The sequence below is a fragment of the Arachis ipaensis genome, chromosome B8 (genome assembly GCF_059453495.1).
Source record: "Arachis ipaensis isolate K30076 ecotype BB chromosome B8, ASM5945349v1, whole genome shotgun sequence".
Taxonomy (NCBI): Eukaryota; Viridiplantae; Streptophyta; class Magnoliopsida; order Fabales; family Fabaceae; genus Arachis; species Arachis ipaensis.
This window is the reverse complement of record NC_142443.1, coordinates 89090760-89113244: the sequence shown is the minus strand read 5'-3', so window position 1 is coordinate 89113244 and position 22485 is coordinate 89090760. Positions and strand designations below refer to the sequence as shown.

General features: G+C 39.1%; 2 non-coding genes across 2 annotated transcripts; one reads left to right on the top strand and one right to left on the bottom strand.

Annotated features, from left to right (window-relative positions):
- Positions 1–9912: 9912 nt before the first annotated feature.
- Positions 9913–10016, top strand: LOC148548770 (small nucleolar RNA R71). The gene has a single exon (XR_015897633.1). It is a non-coding gene; the product is annotated as a small nucleolar RNA R71 (small nucleolar RNA).
- Positions 10017–17344: 7328 nt separating this feature from the next.
- LOC148548769 (small nucleolar RNA R71) lies at positions 17345–17451 on the bottom strand. Its single transcript, XR_015898112.1, has one exon. It is a non-coding gene; the product is annotated as a small nucleolar RNA R71 (small nucleolar RNA).
- Positions 17452–22485: the final 5034 nt, after the last annotated feature.

The window sequence follows — 22485 nt, the reverse complement described above, 5'->3', positions numbered from 1 at the left end:
TTTTTCAAAAATTTTTTCTTAGTGTTCATCTTGATCTTCAAGTTGTTCTTCACGTTCATCTTGACCTTCAAGCTGTTCTTAGTTGTTTTCTTCGTTTTGATCTAAAAATTTGAAATTTGGTGTCATTTTATTGTTTTTCTCTTTCCTCATTAAATTCAAAAATATTTTTAATTAATTTTTTTTCGAAAAAAAAAATTTCAGATTTTTAATTTTAAAATTTTTATCTTATCTTATCTTATTCCAAAAAAAAAAATCAAATTTCAAATGTCAAAAATTCAAATTTCAAAATTTTAAAATTCAAATTTCAAAAATTCAAATTTCAAAATTTAATTTTCAATTTCAAAATTTAAATAACCTTTTAATTTAAATTTATTTTTATTTTTAATTTTTATTTTGCTACTATGAACTCTCACCCCTTTGGCTATGAGTCTGGTTACAATTTTGTTGCAGGAAGAAGAAATTATAATGAGAACAGGCATCAAGGTTGGAACAATTAAAGATGGGAGGAGCCACAAGGATTTGATCAACCCTCATGGCAACAACCACCTCCATTGGACTATCAACAACCACCACCATATGCCTATGAACCTTTTTCTCAGCATGACTTTGGACCACCATACTCACAAGCCTCTTTCCACCATTCACCTCCATATGACCCTAACCCACATCCACCATACCAACCACCTTATGAACCAAATGAACCATACATAGATCCACCCCAAACCTCCATGGAGAAAGCACTTGTCGATCTAAACTCTACTATACAAGCTCTCTTCACCCAAATCAGACCACCAAATACCTTCAACAATCAACCCTCAAGCTCTAGTGCACTTCCTTGTCAACCACGGAATAATCTCTCCATCCCATCACCACCATCCATGGAAGAGCACCCACATCCATCAATCCAAGAGCAAGATGATCCCAATTATGCTATTGATATGGAACAGGAAAGAAGGAATCATCTTCGTGAATCCATACTTCATAAAGAGCTAGAGGAGGCCCTACGGGTAAGGGTAGGAGAGATCCTTGAAGATGAAAGAATAGTTGAAAGGAGTTGTCATAGAAAGAAAATCATCGAGGATGAGTACGATTTTATACTTAAACAACTGGACAAAGCAGTAATTATTAAAATGGAAGAAGTGGTTGCAGACTTATGAGATGTTGTACCTCCATTGGAAAGTCCAGTCACGTAGCCTCCTTCCACGGTGTTTGATGTTGATGATGAGAAGAGCGTACAACCTCCAAGGCAGATCATGGTTGAAGATTTTGTAGAGGCTGATCAAGAGGTAGAAGATGTCAAAGAAGAGCACAATGGAGTGGAGCTTGAAATTACCTTGCCAAAGTTGTTGGAAACCCCTCCCCCTAAGTTGCCATCATCCTTCACAACATTCAAGTGGGTAAAATTCATATCCCAGAGCTTTCTAATCCCACTTGAATATGGGCTACTAGAGACGGATGGTCAACTTAGAGCTCTTTGTAACATTCAAAGTAAGAGGAAGATGGCCAGTGGTAAGAATTGCCCTGCAAGGTTCATTATGGTTGGAAGCTTTAAGTTTAAACGCAACGGTTGGTGTAGAGCTCAATTGAATGGGTCTAGGAAGTTGTTTGGTAGCTGCAGTGAGAATTCAAATTACTTATCACCCAGCTGGAAAAATACAGATCCCCACAAAAATGGGTGTAAAAGTAATGTTTAGGATCCTGGAATCTGTTCTGGCATTTGTCACCCCGGGAGCCTAAGAATCTGTTTGAAGCTTCTTAAGGGCTTTACATGCTTAGTTTGGGACCCCGGAGGCTATTGGAAGTACCAACATTGGTGGGAATTCCTGGATGAGTTCAAGCATAAGCCACCATAACAGGAAGCTCATCAAATGTCCAACTTAAGGACTTTAACTAAAAGTTCTAGGTGGGAGACAACCCACCATGGTATGATCGTTACTTTTTCAATTTTAATTTTATTTAGTTTTGTTTATTTTCAAGTTTTATTTTATTTTATTGAACCTGGAGTTTTGCATCACATTCATATTAACACTGCATTCTGCATCTTTTCAGATTAAAAAAAAAAAAAAAGCGAGCACGCGACGCGACCGCATCAGCGACGCGTCCGCGTTGCAAGGAGATGGGAGACAATATTAATATGAACAGAGATTTTCGCAGGAGCAGTGCTGGAGGCGTGCCAATGGCACAAATCATCCCACGCGACCGCGTCATATGGGAATAATGGCCTCCCACGCGACCGCATCACCCACGCGGCCGTGTGACCTGAAATCGGCGTAAAAAGGGTGCATGGCCGAAAGTTGTGCTGGAGTTGGGCTGGACTCGTGCTGGTAGCCCAAGCCTCACCACGCGAACGCGTGCCTCACGCGTCCGCGTCATATCCCATGATGGCCACTCACGCGATCGCATGCCCCACCCGATCGCGTCACCCAGAATTTCGGCAAAAAGAGTTTCGAACAGAGAGTTGCGCGACCGCGAGGCTGCACTCGTGCCACTAGCACAAATCGAGTTACGCGATCGCGTGCCCCACGCGCCCGTGTCGCCTAACCTTATTGCGCACCACGCGACCGCGTCGTCAGCGTTGCACAACCTATCCAGATTAGTGCCAATTTTCTTATCTTTTCTTCTCTGAATCCTTATTCTTCTTGTCTTTTCTTTTTTCTTTCTTCTTCCTTTCTTATTTTCTTTCACCTCCATTCTATTTTATTTAATTTATTTACATATTTTTATTCATTACATTTTTGCATATTTTTATTTTCTTTTCTGAATTTTTTTTTCTATTGATGTTCAAAAAAAAAAATTTTTTTTTCAACTGTTGCATCTTTTCTTGAATTTATTTTGGTAACTTATTTTACACTGTGGGATGATATTAATTATCTGCCAATGCCAATCTTTTATGATACTTTCACGCCATTTGGATTGACATGAGCTTGTATTGATACTTCTATTACCCACACTCATCCCCTATACAAATTTTATACCACTGGCATGCCATGGCCTCTATTGTTTTCTCACTTACGTGTTGTAGCTACCATGTAAATAAGACCCTTATCATTTGGCATTAACCTACCCATACTTCTTTTATTTTCTTATCTCTATTTCTGGGTTATTTTTTCTTCCCTTTTTCTTTCAGGATGGCCACCCGGAAGGGAACCGGAAGACGTTTACATGGGGACACAAACAAGTCCATCAGCACAATCCTTAGAGAAAAGCAACAGTTGAAACAACCCGTCCACCTGCACATCTCAACATGCACCGAGGACGGTGCAATCTTTAAATGTGGGGAGGTTGATACCAATCTCTGTGGGTTAGTACATCCCTGTCTCAACACCAATGTTTTAATTTTCATCGTTAAATTAGTTGTTGCATTTGCATATTTATTTGATTTTATGCATTTAGTTACTGCTTGGTTAAAATAATAAGTTTCTTTTTAAGACCCTATCTTTGAAAAATTTCACTAATTTAAATTAAAAAAAAAATTATATTAAAACTTGTTTGAAGTTGTATTTGGAACATGGTTTTTGAGTTAAAGAACACACAACCTGTGAGATTTGAGCTTATTTATATGGTTACATTATTTAACCATAAAAATATTATTCCTGTGTGTTTTCTTCTTTATAATTGTAATCTATATTTTGTTCCAATCTATATGTCCATTATTTAGTGTATTTACATGCTTGCATATGATTGAGGCCATTGTTTGATTTTAGCTCACTTATCCCAAAATTAGCCTACCTTTTACATCACCCTTGTTAGCCCCCTTGAGCTTTTAAATCCCCTTTGTTTTATAACCACATTACTAGCCTTAAGCAGAAAAACAAAATAAGAATCCCAAGTTGAATCCCTGGTTAGCTTAAGATAGATATTGTGTAAAATTTAAGTGTGGGAAATTTTATGGGAACATGGGATGATATGAAAAAGTAGGGAATTAAATTGAATAAGTTATTTGAAAATTTGGGAAGCATGCTCATGTGAAATCAAAATAATTAAATTACCATGTGCATTGAAGAAAAATATATTAAGTAATTAAATAAGGGGATACAAAAAAAAAAGAGAAGAAAAGAAAAATGAAAAAATACCCCAAATGCAAAATAAAAAAAAATCAATGCACATGGGACAAAATTCAAAAATAAGTTTGATACATGAGCCTGTAATACAAAAGTGGGAAAATTTTGGGTAGCTAGGTAAAGTATTTTTAAATTATATAAAGTATGAATATGTTAGGTGAGATCTTAGACTAATCAAGGATTCACGTTGTTAGCTCACTTAGCTTTATATATATATACCCTCACCCTTACCTTAGCCCCATTACAACCTTGAAAAGACCTCATGATGTTTGCATTGGTACATTAAATTTTTGTTGATTGGTTAGATGAAGAACAAGGTTTAGAAAGCATGACTAGAGAAGAGTAGAGTGAATAACCCTATACACTTGAGAGATTAGAGTGATATACACTTCCAGTGAGGGTTCAACGCTTAAATTCTATGTTCCCTGCTTTCATGAGCTGTCTTCTTACAAGTTCACTTGCTTTTTATTGTCTGATTTGAATTAGTGGAAATTGGTTTGTATTTGTCTTGGAGAACTTATTTACTCTTAACCAAGTAAGTAAAAGCATTTAGCATGTAGTTGCACTCATAGGTTGCATTTCATACCATTCCTCTTCATCTTTATAGCTTCTCTTGAGCTTAGCATGAGGACATGCTATTGTTTAAGTGTGGGGAGGTTGATAAACCACTATTTCATGGTTTATCTTGTACTCAATTGAGTGGTTGTTATTAACTCTTTACCCACTTATTCATATTATTTGCATGGTTTTATATTTCCTTCCTAATTATGTGTTTTGATTGAAAACATGCTTCTTTGATCTTATATTTGCTTATTATTAATCCTCTCTTATTACCATTAGATGCCTTGATATGTGTGTTAAGTGTTTTCAGATATTATAAGGCAAGAATGGCTTGGAGGATGGGAAGAAAGCATGCAAAAGTGGAAGGAATGCAAGAAGTTGGAGAAATTGCTAAGCTGTCCAGCCTGACCTCTCTGCACTCAAACGACTATAACTTTAGCTATAGAGGTCCAAACGATGCGGTTCGAGTTGCATTGGAAAGCTAACGTCCGGGGCTTCGATTTGATATATAATATGTTATAGTTCCTCTGACACTAGATGACGCGACCGTGTGATCCATGCGGCTGCGTCGCAGTGACGGAAATCCAGCGTGGCAAAATTCGAAACCAGCGAATTCTGGACTGTTTTTGTCCCAGTTTGCGGCCCAAAAAACACAGATTAGAGGCTATAAAGTGAGGGATTGCATCCATTCATGAGGAGGCTCTCATATTCAAAATTTTAGGAGTAGATATAGTTTTTAGAGAGAGAGGTTCTCTCCTCTCTCTTAGGATTAGGATTTAGGATTTCTCTTAGTTTTAGGAGTGACTCTCAATCCCAGGTTCAACGTTCTTTTACTTTATATTTATCTTTTACTTTCAGATACTCTAATGCTTTTATTTGTATTTGACTTATGTTGCCCAATTGGCTTATGAACTCTTCCATGTTAGATTTTACTACTTTGAATGTATTTTATCTGAGGTATTCCAGATATTTGTGATTTTAATTTAGCTTTCTACATTCTTGGCTTTGGTTAAGAAATTAGTAACTCAAGATAACTAAGTCCGGACTTCCAATTTCTAATACCTTGCCAAGAGTTTATTTTTATTGTTATTATCTTATTTCCTCTGCCATTTACTATTGTTGCTTCTTATCTTATACATTAATAAAACCCCAAAACATACTTTTTTTTCCATAACCAATAATAAGAACATACCTCCCTGCAATTCCTTGAGAAGACGACCCGAGGTTTAAATACTCGGTTATCAATTTTAAAAGGGGTTTGTTACTTGTGACAACCAAAACGTTTGTACGAAGAGATTTTTGTCGGTTTAGAGACTATATCTACAATGCGACTGTTTTTATGACATTCTTTACTGGCGAAAATCCTAACGTCAAAACTCCACCGTAGAAAATACATAAATGAAAGGTCTAGGCATGAATAATAGTAGTTATTCATTTTCTGTAAACCGTAGGTTACTAGTTTAGTATAAAAACTACTTTTAGGGATTAAGGTGTGGAGCTCTGCTGTTCTTCATGAATTAATATAATTACTACTGTTTTCTATTCAATTCACGCCTACTTCTTCTCCAATATATACTCTCGTACTTAATTCAGTTAAGTCAGAATGAAGGGGTGACCCGTGACAATCACCCAATCTTCATTACTCGCTTAGCCAAGATCTTATGCCTGACAACCACAAAGCGGTCTACATAATGTTCAATGTAGTCATTGGACGACAGCTAGAGTATACTCTCTTGGATATCTAATACATGGACCGAGTCCGTGAGATTAGTATCTTCGTGGTATAAGGTAGAACCATTAGCAGCATTCCTGAGATCCGGAAAGTCTAAACCTTGTATGTGGTATTCTGAGTAGGATCTGGGAAGGGATGGCTGTGACGAGCTTCAAACTTGCGAATGTTGGGCGCAGTGATAGTGTGCAAAAGGACAATGGTCCTATTCTGATGCTAGTGGGAATCGACAGATGATTAGCCGTGCAGTGACTGCGCATATGGATTTGCTATGGAAGGAGGTAACGCATGGTTGGAAGAAGGCAGTAGGAAAGCAGAAGTTCAGAAGCAATAAATCATCTCCAGAAGCTTATCCGAAATTCCCACCATTGAATTACATAAGTATTTCTATTTTATTTTCTGTTTTATTCATATTTTAATTATTAAAACCTTATAACCATTTGAATCCGCCTTACTGAGATTTACAAGGATGACCATAACTTGCTTCAAGCCGACAATCTTCGTGGGATCGACCCATACTCACGTAAGGTTTATTACTTGGACGACCCAGTGCACTTGCTGGTTAGTTACGCGGATTTGTGTAAAAGATGAGATCACGTTCTCCCACACTAAGTTTTTGGCGCTGTAGCCAGGGGATGAACAATCACGATTTCACGTACCAAGTTTTTGGCGCCGTTGCCGGGGATTGTTCGAGTTTGGACAACTGACGGTTCATCTTGTTGCTCAAATTAGGTAATTTTATTTTAATTTTAAGCTTTTTTTTTCGAAAAATTAAAAAAAGTATATATATTTTATTTTGTTCTTCAGAATTTTTAAGAATGATTTCTAGAGTTTCATCATGATCTGTTGAAGCCTGGCTGACTATCAAGCCATGTCTAAATTCTTTTGGAACGAGGCTTCTACTTATCATTGCAGGAGCTTTTTGATTCCCATCAATATGGTTGTTGTATGTAATGCTTTGCTGAAGCTTGGCTGTCCATTGGCCATGTCTAAACTTTTGGACCGAAGCTTTCACATAAAGCTTAGCTGGCTATTAAGCCATGTCTAAATTTTTGGACCGGAGCTTTAGACAAACATTGCATGAACCACACCAAACTTAGAAGGTTTGCTTGTCCTCGAGCAAAGGAAGAAAGAAGGGAGTAGAAGAAGAAAAAAATGAAGGAGATGGAGAGGTGTGAGTGGTTCGGCCAAGGGGGGAAAGAAGTGTTTATGATGTGTGAAAATGAAGGAGGGATTATGGGTTTATATAGGAATGGAGAGAGGGGTAGGGTTCGTGTATTAGGGTTTTGGGTGTGGGAGGGAAAGGATTTGAATTTGAATTGTGAGGTGGGTGTTATGGGGAAGAGTGGTGGAGGTGATTGGTGAAGTGTATTTGAGGAAGGGTGTTATGGGAAGCTGTGAAGAAGAGAGAGAGGGAGTTGAGGTAGGTGGGGATCCTGTGGGGTCCACAGATCCTAAGGTGTCAAGGATTTTTCATTCCTGCACCATTTTGGTGTGTAGACGCCCCTTGGAGTGCCAATTATGGTGTTAAACGCTAGGTTGCTACCCATTTCTGCCGTTTAACGCCAACTTTTCTCCCCTTTCTGGCGTTAAACGCCAACTTTTCTTCCCTTTCTGGCATTAAACGCCAGTCTGGTGCCCTTTTCTGGCGTTGAACGCCCAGAATGGTGCCAGACTGGGCGTTTAATGCCCATTCTGCTACCCTTACTGGCGTTGAAATGCCAGTAAGATCATCCTCCAGGGTGTGCTATTTTCAATGCTGTTTTTGATTTTAGCTTTTGTTTTTGTGACTCCACATGATCATCATCCTAAAGAAAACATAAAAATAACAATAGAAATTTAAGATAGATAAGTAAAAATTGGGTTGCCTCCCAACAAGTGCTTCTTTAATGTCAATAGCTTGACAGTGGGGTCTCATGGAGCTTCACAGATACTCAGAGCATGATGATGGCCTCCCAACACCAAACTTAGAGTTTGAATGTGGGGGCTCTGTTTGACTCTGCATTGAGAGAAGCTTGCCATGCTTCTTCTCCATGTGTACAGAAGGAGATTCTTTAGCTTTAAACACAAGGTAGTCCTCATTCACTTGAAGGACCAACTCTCCTTTGTTAACATCAATCACCGGTTTTACTATGGCTAGGAAGGGTCTGCCAAGGATGATGGATCCATCCTTATTCTTCTCAGTGTCCAGGATTATGAAGTCACCAGGGATGTAAAGGCCTTCAACTTTTACCAAGACATCCTCTACAAGTCCATAAGCCTGTTTCCTTGAATTGTCTGCAATCTCTAGTGAGATTCTTGTAGCTTGCACCTCAAGGATCCCTAGTTTCTCCATTACAGAGAGGGGCATGAGGTTTATACTTGACCCAAGGTCACACAAAGCTTTCTCAAAGGTCATGGTACCTATGGTACAAGGTATTAAGAACTTTTCAGGATCCTATTTCTTCTGAGGTAATTTCAGTTGAACCAGATCATTTAGTTCATTGATGAGCAATGGGGGATCATCCTCCCAAGTCTCATTACCAAATAACTTGGCATTCAGCTTCATGATTGCTCCCAGGTACTTAGTAACTTGCTCTTCAGTAACATCTTCATCCTCTTCAGAGGAAGAATACTCATCAGAGGTCATGAATGGCAGAAGTAGGTTTAATGGAATCTCTATGGTCTCTGTATAAACCTCAGATTCCCTTGGTTCCTCAAAGGGGAACTTCTTTTCGTTAAGAGGACATCCCATGAGGTTTTTCTCACTGGGAATCACGTCCTTCTTACTCTCTCCAGGTTCGGCCATGTTAGTCATGGTTATGACCTTGCATTCTATCTTGGGATTTTCTTCTGTATTGCTTGGGAGAGTGCTAGGAGGAGTTTCAGTAATTCTCTTACTCAGCTGACCCACTTGTGCCTCCAAATTTCTAATGAAGGATCTTATTTCATTCATGAAACTTAGTGTGGTCTTAGATAGATCAGAGACTATCTATAGCTAGGCCAGAACGACTTTGCTTAGAGTTCTCTGTTTGTTACTGAGAAGATGATGGAAAAAGTTTGCTATTGCTAAACCTATTTCTTCCACCATTATTGTTATTGAAGCCATGATTAGGCTTCTGTTGATCCTTCCATGAGAGATTAGGATGATTCCTCCATGAAGGATTATAGGTGTTTCCATAGGATTCTCCCATGTAATTCACCTTTTCCATTCCAGGATTCTTAGGATAATAAGCTTTTTCTTCAGAGGAAGCTTCTTTAGTACTGCCTATTACAGCTTGCATTCCAGACAGACTCTGAGAAATCATATTGACTTGCTGAGTCAATATTTTATTCTGAGCTAGTATGGCATTCAGAGTATCAATCTCCAGAACTCCTTTCTTCTGAGTTGTCCCATTATTCACAGGATTTCTTTCAGAAGTGTACATGAATTGGTTATTTGCAACCATTTCAATGAGTTCCTGGGCTTCTTCAGGCGTCTTCTTCAGGTGAAGAGATCCTCCAACAGAGTTGTCCAATGACATATTAGACAGTTCAGACAAACCATCATAGAATATACATATGATGCTTCATTCTGAAACCATGCCAGAAGGACACCTTCTGATCAACTGCTTGTATCTTTCCCAAGCTTCATAGAGGGATTCACCTTCCTTCTGTCTGAAGGTCTGGACTTCCAATCTAAGCTTACTCAATTTTTGAGGTGGAAAGAACTTTGCCAAGAAGGCATTGACCAGCTTTTCCCAAGAGTTTAGGCTTTCTTTAGGTTGAGAGTCCAACCATGTCCTAGCTCTGTCTCTTACAGCAAAAGGGAAGAGCATAAGTCTGTAGACCTCAGGATTAACCCCATTGTTCTTAATAGTGTCACAGATTTGCAAGAATTTGGCTAAAAAATGATGAGGATCTTCCAATGGAAGTCCATGAAACTTGCAATTCTGCTGCATCAGAGAAACTAATTGGGGCTTAAGATCAAAGTTGTTTGCTCCAATTGTAGGAATTGAGATGCTTCTTCCACAGAAGTCAGAAGAGGATGCAATAAAGTCACCAAGCATCTTCCTTGCATTGTTGGCATTGTTGTTATTTTCGGCTGCCATGTCTTCTTCTTTTTTGAAAATTTCTGTTAGGTCCTCTCCAGAGAGTTATGCTTTAGCTTCTCTTAGCTTCCTCTTCAAGGTCCTTTCAGGTTCAGGATCAGCTTCAACAAGAATGCCTTTGTCCTTGTTCCTGCTCATAAGAAAGAAAAGAGAACAAGAAAGTATGGAATCCTCTATGTCATAGTATAGAGATTCCTTGAGGTGTCAGAGGAAAACAGGAATAGAGGGATGAGGTAGGTAGATAAGAATTCAATCATATGAAGAGAGAGAGAGAGTCTAAATTGCTAATTGAGGAGGAGTGTTAGTCCTTAAATAGAAATAGATGAGGGAGGGATTTTTCAAAAATTTTTAAAAGAAACAAAATAAAATTAAAATTTAAAACAATTAGTTAATTAAAAAGAATTTTGAAAAATAGTTAATGGTTTTCGAAAATCAAAAGTGAGAAAGTGGTTTTGAAAATAAATTTTGAAAAGATATGAAGTTGGAAAAAGATTTTGAAATCAAGGATTTTGAAAAGATATGATTGAAAAACAATTTAAAAAGATTTGAATTTTTTTTTTTGAAAATTAAAGTTGATTACTTGACTAATAAGAAACTAAAAGATATGATTTTAAATTTTAAAGATTAAACCTTTCTTAATAGGCAAGTAACAACTTGAAATTTTTGAATCAAAATATTAATTATTAGCATTAATTTCGAAATTTATGAAATAAAAATAAGAAAAAGATTTTGAAAATCAAATTTTAAAATTTTCGAAAAAATATTAAGAAGGAAATTGAAAAAGATATGATTTGAAAAATATGTGATTTTGAAAAAGTATGAAGATTTGGAAAAGATTTGAATTAAAAACTAACTTACCTCCATTCTGGTGTTTAATGCCCAAAATACTACCCTTTTGGGCTTTAACGCCCAGCCAGGTACCCTGGCTGGCGTTTAAATGCTAGTTTTCCTTTCTTACTGGGCGTTTTGAATGCCTAGCTTTTTCTCTGTAATTCCTCTGCTGTATGTTCTGAATCTTCAATTCTCTGTATTATTGACTTGAAAAGACATAATTTTGAAATTTTTTTTGAATTTTTTAATGATGAGAGAGAGCAACAACAAAATGAAACTAATCATGAATAACTAAGATCAAATAAACAATGCATGCAAGAACACGTTGAATGTCAAGATGAACATCAACACATATTTTTTTAAGAAAAGAAAGTCATGCAAGACACCAAACTTAGAAATTTTCATATTAGAGACACTAATAATTCAAAATGCATATGAAAAACAACAAAAGACACAAAACAAGAGAATTTAAAGATCAGACCCAAGAAAATCATCAAGAACAACTTGAAGATCAATGAAGAACATGATGCATATATTTTAGGAGAGCGTAAGAAAATTAAAAATATGCAAGACACCAAACTTAAAATGTGACACTAGACTCAAACAAGAACATAAATTATTTTTTATTTTCATGGTTTTAAAATCTTTTTGTATTTTTTTTTTCAAAAATTATTTTGAAATGGAAAATAAAGAAATTCAAAATTTTTAATACGAATTCTAGGAATCATGCAATGTTAGTCTAAGGCTTCAGTCTAAAAAGATTAGACATGGCTAGCCAAGCTTCAGCAGGACATTACATACAACAGCCAAATTGATAGGAATCAACTTTCTCCTGTGATGATAAAAGCATCATCTGAAACTCTAGAATTCATTCTTAAAATTTCTGAAGAACAAAATAAAATTTTTTGTATATTTTTTTTCAAAAATAAAAAAGCTTAAAAATAAAATCAAATTACCTAATCTGAGCAACAAGATGAACCGTCAGTTGTCCAAACTCAAACAATCCCTGGCAACGGCGCCAAAAACTTGGTGCACGAAATTGTGATCTCAATGGCGCCAACAACTTAGTACGCACAATTATAATCTCAACTCTTTTTCACAACCTTGTACAACTAACCAACAAGTGCACTAGGTCATCCAAGTAATACCTTACGTGAGTAAGGGTCGATCCCACGAAGATTGTCGGCTTGAAGCAAGCTATGGTCATCTTGTAAATCTCAGTCAGGTGGATTAAAATGGTTATAGGATTTTGATAAATAAAATATAATTAAAACAGAAAATAAGATAGAAATACTTATGTAATTCATTAGTGGGATTTCAGATAAGCGTATGGAGGTGCTTTGTTGCTTCTGAACCTCTACTTTCCTACTGCCTTCTTCCAACCATGCGTTACCTCCTTCCATGGCAAGCTGTATGATCCTCTTGGATGAAAACAATTCCATCTGTGCTGTCACCGCAGGGCTAACCATCTGTCGGTTCCCGCTAGCGTCGGAATAGGACCATTGTCCTTTTGCGCACTGTCACTTGCGCCCCACATTCGTAGATTTAAAGCTCGTCATAGTCATCCCTTCCCAGATCCTACTTAGAATACCACAGACAAGGTTTAGACTTTTCGGATCTCAGGAAAGGCTGCCAATAATTCTAGCCTATACCACGAAGGTTCTAATCTTAGATTAGAAACCCAAGAGATACGTACTCAAGCTATTGCAGATAGAACGGACGTGGTTGTCAGGCACGCGTTCATAGGTGAGAATGATGATAAGTGTTACGGATCATCACATTCATCAGGTTGAAGTGCGAGTGGATATCTTAGAGAAGAAGTAGGCGTGAATTGAAGAGAAAAACAATAGTACTTGTATTAATTCATGAAGAACAGCAGAGCTCCACACCTTAATCTATGGGGTGTAGAAACTCCACCGTATAGAATACATAAGTGAAAGAAGGACTAGGCATGGCCGAATGGTCAGCCTCCCAAAGAGGGTTCAATCATCAAAACATGATTCCAAGATGAAAATACAATAGTAAAAGGTCCTATTTATAATGAACTAGTAACCTAGGGTTTACAGAAATAAGTAAATGATGCAGAAATCCACTTCCGGGGCCCACTTGGTGTGTGCTTGGACTGAGCATTGAAGCTTTCACGTTCATAGGCTTTTCTTGGAGTTAAACGCAAGCTTTGGTGCCAGTTTGGGCGTTTAACTCCAATTCTGGTGCCAGTTTGGGCATTTTACGCCAGAAATTTTATGCTGACTTTGAACGCCGGTTTGGGCCATCAAATCTCAAGCAAAGTATGGAGTATTATATATTGCTGGAAAGCCCAGAATGTTTAATTTCCAACGCAATTGAGAGCGCGCCAATTGGATATCTGTAGAAAATCCACTTCGAGTGCAGGGAGCTCAGAATCCAACAGCATCTGCAGTCCTTTCTCAGCCTCTGAATCAGATTTTTGCTCAGGCCCCTCAATTTCAGTCAGAAAATACCTAAAATCACAGAAAAATACACAAACTCCTAGTAAAATCCAGAAATGTGATTTTTAAATAAAAACTAATAAAAATATAATAAAAACTAACTAAATCATACTAAAAACTACCTAAAAACAATGCTAAAAAGCGTATAAACTATCCGCTCATCAGCGAGCGCACAGGCTTGTGCGTCCACACACCAGCGTACACACCATCTGTTGGGAGTGCTGGCACAGCCTGTGCGCATGAACCCCTACAATTTTTCGCTTCTGTGCATGCACGCGGACCTGTGTGGGCACGCACAGATGACTCTTCCACAAGAAAAAAAAAATTTAGTCATCTGTGCGAGCACACAGCGTTGTGCGTCCGCACACCTTGGGAGCATTCGCATGTCTGGTGCGACCGCATCCACCTCTGTTTCGTTTCTTGTGCGTGCGCACCTGCTTGTGCGTACGTACGCATCCCTCTTTTCGCGTTCCCTGTGCGCCCGCATACTTCTTTACACAGCTTCTGCTGGGAGCGTTCGCATGCTATGTGCGTCTGCATCTCCCTCTCTTTCGCTTCTTGGGCATTGATGAGCGTATAATTTATTCCCTTTTTGGCATTGTTTTTACATAGTTTTTAGTATGTTTTAGTTACTTTTTATTATATTTTTATTAGTTTTTATGTAAAAATCACATTTCTGGACTTTACTATGAGTTTATGTGTTTTTCTGTGATTTTAGGTATTTTCTGGCTGAAATTGAAGGACCTGAGCAAAAATCTGATTCAGAGGCTGAAAAAGGACTGCAGATGCTGTTGGATTCTGACCCTCCTGCACTCGAAATGGATTTTCTGGAGCTACAGAAGCCCAATGGCGCTCTCTCAATTGCGTTGGAAAGTAGACATCTTGGGCTTTCCAGCAATATAATAGTCAATACTTTGCTCGAGATTTGATGTCCCAAACTGGCGTCTAAAGCCAGCCTAAAACTTTATGGCGTAAAACGCCCAAACTGGCACTAGAATTGGAGTTAAACACCCAAAATGGCACCCAAGATGGCGTTTAACTCCAATAATATCCTATGCACGAAAAAGCTTCAATGCTCAGCCCAAGCACACACCAAGTGGGCCCCGGAAGTGGATTTCTGCACTATCTGCACTTAGTTACTCATTTTCTGTAAACCTAAGTTACTAGTTTAGTATAAATAGCACTTTTTACTATTATACTAGAGAGTTTTATGCCATATTTCACATTTAGAGAGGCTGGCCATTTGGCCATGCCTAGACTATTTTCACTTATGTATTTTCTACAGTGGAGTTTCTACACCCCGTAGATTAAGATATGGAGCTCTGCTATTCTTCATGATTGATTCTATTCTAAGATACTCACTCGTACTTCAATCTGGAGAATGATATGATCCGTGACACTCATCATTATTCTCAATTCTTTGAACGCGTGCCTGACAACCACTTCCGTTCTATCTGAGCTCAACGTAGTCATTGGACGACAGCTTGAGTGCGTATTTCTTGGGCACCTAATACACGGACTGAGTCCGTGAGATTAGTATCTTCATGGTAGAGGCTAGAATCAATTGGCAGCCATTCCTGAGATCCAGAAAGTCTAAACCTTGCTGTGGTATTTCGTGTAGGATCTGGGAAGGGATGACTGTGACGAGCTTCAAACCTGCGAATGTTGGGCACAGTGACAATGTGCAAAAGGATCAATGGATCCTATTCCGACGCTAGCAGGAACCGACAAATGATTAGTCATGCGGTAGCTGTGCCTGGTATTTTTCATCCGAGACGAGAAATCTGACAATTGATTAGCCGTGCAGAAACAATAGAGGACCATTTTCATTGAGAGGATCCTACAGCTTGCCATGGAAGGGAGCACGCTTGATTGGAAGAAGGCAATAGGAAAGCAGAGGTTCAGAAGCAGCAAAGCATCTCCAAACACTCATCTGAAATTTCCACCAGTGAATTACATAAGTAACTTTATTTTATTTTATGGTTTATTTATCTTTTAATTATCAAAACCCCAAAACCATTTGAATCTACCAGACTGAGATTTACAAGATGACCATAGCATGCTTCAAGCCGACAATCTCCGTGAGATCGACCCTTACTGACGTAAGGTTTATTACTTGGACGACCTAGTGCACTTGCTGATTAGTTGTGATGCCAGGGCATTTTGGCCAGTTTCACTAACCTTTTCTTTACTATTTTTAGGGTAGTTTCATGCATTTCCTTAGGAAATAAGCTAGTTTTGGGTAGATATTCATTTACATTTTGATTCAAGCATACATTGTGCACTTTACATGATTTCATGAGAATTTTGCATGAATTTAATGACAAATTGGATGTTGCATTTCCCATGACTTGGACTAGAACTTTGATGCACTTTATTGCTTGATTTCAGGACAAAGGAAGCAAAGAAGAACCACATTAGTAGCTACATTAGTTACACTAACGTTAACACTAACGTGGAATGGGAGTAACTTGCAAAGTTAATGAGAAAAGTCATTGCCAATAACGCTCTCAAAGCCATCATTGCCCACGTTAAGAGTCACGTTAACTAAGCTAACGTGAACTATAACGTGGAAGAAAGGAAATGGAGCCAACGTTAGTGACACTTAACATTATTACTAACGTTGGACCAAGCTCATAAGTGGCCATGTTAGTTGCCACGTTAACTTAGTTAACGTGGCCTCTAACGTTAAGAAGAAAAGGGGGATGCCAACGTTAGTGTCATTCAACATTCTCACTAACGTTGGCCAAGTCACAAGAAGCCACGTTAACTCCCACGTTAACCTAGTTAACGTGGAAGCTAACGTGAAGAAACTAGGTGATCGACAACGTTAGTGACACCAAACATTGTCACTAACGTTGGGATGAACACACACTATCCCTAAGAGGCCACGTTAACTCCCACGTTAACCTAGTTATCGTGGAAGTTAACGTGAAGAAGAAAGGTTGTCGACAACGTTAGTGACACCAAACATTGTCACTAACATTGGAAGGAGCCAACACAAGCCACAATGAGCCACATTAACTCCCACGTTAACTTAGTTAACTTAGTTAACGTGGAAGCTAACGTGAGGAGAGGGATGATGAGCCAATGTTAGTGACATTCAACTTTGTCACTAACGTTGGTGCTGAAGAAGAGGAGGAACACTTTGAGGAATACTTTGAACCAAACATGGAAGAAAACAAGGAAAACCATCATGAAGAAGAAGCTCATAACCATGGCAGAAGAGGACGAGCAAATCATGCTGGGGAGGATAGAAGAGTTTTAGGCTCTTACATCAATCCAAACCCAGGAAACTGTGGAAGTAGCATTCAAAAGCCAACCATCCATGCCAACAATTTTGAACTGAAGCCACAGCTCATCACCCTTGTTCAGAACAACTGTTCATTCGGAGGGAGTGTCCAAGAGGACCCCAATCAACATCTAACCACCTTCCTGAGAATATGTGACACAGTGAAGTCTAATGGTGTTCATTCTGACGTCTATAGACTGCTCTTATTTCCATTCTCACTCAAGGATAAGGCAGCCAAGTGGCTAGAGTCTTTCCCAAAGGAGAGCTTGACAACTTGGGAAGATGTGGTGAACAAATTCTTAGCAAGATTTTACCCCCCTCAACGAATCAATAGGCTGAGAGCTGAGGTCCAAACTTTCAGGCAACAAGATGGTGAGACTCTATATGAAGCATGGGAGAGGTTTAAAGACCTAACAAGGAGGTGCCCACCAGATATGTTCAATGAATGGGTGCAGCTGCACATTTTCTATGAAGGGCTCTCTTATGAGTCAAAGAAGGCCGTAGACCATTCATCCGAAGGATCTTTGAACAAGAAGAAGACCATTGAGGAGGCCATAGATGTCATTGAAACTGTAGCAGAGAATGACTACTTCTATGCTTCTGAAAGAGGGAACACAAGAGGAGTAATGGAGCTAAACAATGTAGATGCTCTGCTGGCCCAAAACAAGCTCATTGCCCAATAGCTGGCTGACCTCACCAAGAAGATGGAGAGGAACTAAGTAGCAGCAATCACCACTTCATCAACAACCCAAGAAGGAGTGAATGAAGAAGCAGAGGGAAGTCAGGAGCAAGCCAACTACATTGGGAATTCACCTAGGCAAAACCATGATCCATACTCCAAGACCTACAATGATGGATGGAGGAATCACCCAAACTTTGGGTGGGGAAATCAACAAGACCAAAGCCTTGATCAAAGACGCCCAAATCCCAACAATGCAAGCCACCAACACTTCACATCTAGACCATATCAACACCCCAATAACAACACCTCTCCACATCCACATCAAAACCAAAATAACTTACCTCATCCTTCCACCTCTAATTACAATCTACAATCATTTGATGACAGACTCTCAAGGATTGAGAATCTACTTGAAGGCATAGGCAAGGAGATTCAAGACAACAAGGTGTTCAAGGAGGAAGTGCGAGCCAGTTTCAAGAACCAGGGAGACACAATCAAGAGGTTGGAATCTCAAGTGGGGTATCTCTCGGAGCAAATTTCCAAACCCACAGATGGATTCCCAAGTGACACAGAGAAGAATCTGAGAGGTGAAACAAAGAAGGTAAGATAGGAAGATTGCAAGATGGTCACTATAAGTGATAAGGAGACTGAGGACAAGCCAAGCAAGCTGTCAGAACAACCTGAAGATACCTTAGTAGAGAAGAAGAAAAAAGATCATCAAGAACCAGAAATCTCACAACAGGAGCTGTTGAGACTCTATGCACCTTTTCCCCAACTGCTCAATGGTGCTGTGGAGAAGAGAATATACTCAAGGTTTCTAGATTTGTTTGCATCTCTACATGTCAACATACCATTCATCAAGACTATTCAACAAATGCCTGCATACATCAAGTATATGAAGGAGTTGCTTCCCAGGAAAAGCTCACTCAAAGGAGGCCAAACTATAGTGATGAACAAGGAGTGCAGTGCACTCATTCAACTACAGTTGCCTACGAAAAGAAAAGATCCAGGGAGTTTTCATGTCCCCTATGCCATAGGGGAAACAATGTTTGATAGAGCACTCTGCGATTTGGGAGCAAGCATCAACTTAATACCCTTATCCCTAGTGAAGAGGCTATAGATCAATGAGATATTGCCCACAGATGTAGTCATCAGGCTGGCTGACAAAACTCAAAAAGAAGCAACAGGGGTGGTGGAAAACGTGTTGTTAAAGGTTGGAAAATACTTCCTCCCAACAGACTTTGTCATCTTGGACATGGAAGAGAGTCACACTCACCCAATCATATTGGAAAGACCATTCCTAGCTACAGCCAGAGCACTCATAGATGTGGAGCGAGGGGAGCTAATATTGAGGATCCATGATGAACGACTCAGCTTTAATGTCTTCAAACTCTCACAAGAAGCAGACCAAGAAAACAAAGAATCAAGCAAAGATCATAATGAGATGCTGACAGAGGAAGCAAGCATTGAAACACAACCAACCCATCTGGGAAAGCCCTTGGTTGATGAACAAGGAAATAAGCAGTTGTCACAACTCAAGGAAAAGCTGGATGAACCTAAACCACCAGAGACATGTGAAGACAACAACAAAATTCCCTTAGAAGAAGAAGTCACCAAGAGCAAGGCAACATCAAAAGGGACAAAGAAGAAGGTACCAAGAGGGTGGATGAACAAGAAGATCCCTACAGAGGACTTCTCTCCAGGGGATAAAGTGATCTCAGCTTACTTCCCAGATATCCCCCCTGATCTCCCCACTGTACCATCTCAGTTACCTAAGGTCTTCACTATCAACAGAGTTCTCTCCTTGGAACATGTAGAGATCATTGATACAACCAATGGATATAAGTCCAAGGCAAGAGGGGAGGACTTGAAGCATTATCAACCTCCCTGATGAAGGAGAAACGTCAAGCTAGTGACGCTAAAGAAGCGCTACATGGGAGGCAACCCATGTTTTATGAGCTTTTACTAGTGAATAAGTCAATATTCATGAATTCCAACCTAAACTTGACAAACACTTGGTGAAATCCTTATATTGCAGTATATAGTGAAGAACAAGTTTGGTGTTCAAAGCATGCCAAGAAAGCATGAATGCAACTGAGAGCATGCTAGTCTTGGAGCTTTGAACAGAAATTTTCATCACAGTGCTCCAAACTAAGTTTGGTGTCACCCCATGGTGCCACCAATGTGCATATAAGGATACACAGTTAGTTAGTTAGTTGGAGTTCATGAATAAACAAAATCTTTTCTTCTCTTTATTATTCTAGCCATAAAATTTAAATTGATTTTTTTATTATATTTCTTACCTTTCTTATTCTATCTTTATAGGGAAAGGGAGAGGAGCATTTAAGGGGATTGACTGGACAACTAAATGAAGAGGGCTCGGACACCACCAAAGGAGGGACTACACACTTGTTCTAAAAAGGGAATGCATTGGAAAATGTTGACATGCAATATTGAAAAGAATGAGACCCTTGAAGACCGAGCAATCTCCATCATCAAGTGGTGATCCTTGTCCTTTATCCATGCACAACCCCAACCGTCCATCAAGCAACCACTCCATTAATCCACACCCTTCATCCACTCATAACTTCTCTATATAAGTGGATCCAATCAGCACCATCTCCACATTCGAAATTCCTATCCCTTGCACTTTACTTTCCAGCAACTAGTTCTTCAACTTCCCACTCTCTAAATCCTACATTTCTTTCCTTCACTACACCTTTTTTGCATTAACTTCATTCATGGCAGCATCAAGCTCCAAGAGGTAAAAGAGGAAGGAACCAATGAAGAGCATTCCTTTTGATGAGAAGAGATTCAAAACTGCCTTTCATGAACAAGAATTTGAGCAGATAAAGCTCAAAAAGATACTGCCCGAGTTAACCTTCCAATTCAATGAAGACGAGTGCCCACAGATTCGGGAGAAGATTGAACAAAGAGGGTGGCAAAGGCTCACTAATCAAGAAGGGAAAATCAATGTGAACCTCATCAAAGAGTTCTACACAAATGTGGTCAGAGAAGACAAAGCCAGGGCCCCAACCTTCAAAAGCTATGTAAGAGGAAAGGAGGTGGACTTCAGCCCAATTGCTATAACAAGAGTTCTTCACCTGAAATCACCACACTTTGATGAGCCCAGTTATCATGCAAGGATAAGTAGGAGCCCAGACAATGATGAGCTCACTGAGATCGTGAATGACATCTGTGTTATAGCAGCTGACTGGGAGAGGTATAGAGATGGGAGACCCCGGTTCATCAAGAGGGGAGACCTTAGCCCGGAAGGCAAGGGATGGTTTGAACTCGTGAGGAGATCCATCCTTCCAGCTGCAAATAATTCAGAGGTAAATATTAATCGAGCAACTATGGTACATTACCTAATAAAAGGTGGAGAAATCAATGTGCATGAACTTATAGCTGAGGAAATTCAAGATTCGGCTGAGAAGCTTGAATTAGGTGCCAGACTTTGGTACCCCAGCACCATTTTCCAATTGTGCACAAAGGCCAAGGTAATCTTTGAGGATGGTAATCCAGACTGGGTGTACCCTGGGAGACTAATGATGATCCAGCGTCTGGAATATACTACACCTGCTCAGCAACAAAGAAGGCCACAAATAGGGAAACTAAAGGCAAAAGAAGGAGCTCACCAAGAGGAGTCTCATCAGGAAGAATATCAACAAGAAGAGCATCCTTACCCAACCGACTTGAATATGAATCACCTTCTAAAAGCCATTGAAGATTTGGGGATGAGACATATGGAAGGACAAGAGCAAATACTAAACCTTCAGTCCAACTGGATGAGCCAACAAGAAGAGTGGCAGAAACAACAAATGGAGCAGCAACAGGAACAATACTCCCAGCTCACTCAAGCCATCCACCAAGTTACTGAGAGGCAAGAACGTCAAGATAAGCATTTGCAGGAACTCAATCAGCGATAAATAGCTCAGATGAAAGCATTCAATGAGTTCACTGTACTTAATGAAGGACGGCAACTACATAGGGAGGAGTTAAATGTAAACACTCAAGCCAAGTTGAACTACATGTCTATTAATATGTATCATCTACACTATGCCATCCCTACATATGATGAGGTCCAAAAAGATTTTGTAGAACAAGAAGAGAGGAAGGTGAAATAGCAGAAGGAAACACTCAAGAAGAAGATGGAAGATGGTGGTTTCTAGAAGAAGCTGCTTGGAAAAGGCAAGGGAAGTGGGAGCACAAGCAATCAAGAAAAACACCAAGAGGACAACCAAGAAGGAGAGCATGGACATCCACAAGAGTAAAAGGTGGTGGAGTTCCTTCTTTAGTCCATCTTTTTCTATGCTTTAAATAAGGAAGATCTTGTATGAAATAGAACATGCTTCCATGTTAGTTGAACTTTTTAAATTCTGTCTTTAAAGTTTTCTTTCTGAATAGGTCTAGGTTTGCTAGTCTTTATATTACTACATCATCTCCTTACTTACTTGTATGCATGTCCCTTTGAATCAAATAAAAAGAGAATGAGTGTTTTTAAGAGATCAGAGTAGAGTTCATACTATGGAATAAGTTCATGAGTTTATGGTATAGTCATAAGTTAGCTAAGTTGGTTCAACCATAAGGTGGGAGGACAACTATCTGTCATGAATACTATGCTTGAGACACACCTCATGAGACTAGCTAAATACGAAGATCCTAATAAGAAAAAGGGAAAGAACAATAAAGGTTAAAAAATAAAAGAAAAAGAGTAAGCAATAAGGCTTGGCACCTATGGTTTTAATCTTGAGGCATGTGTCTGTGGTGCTCCTGTGTAAGGGATCTACT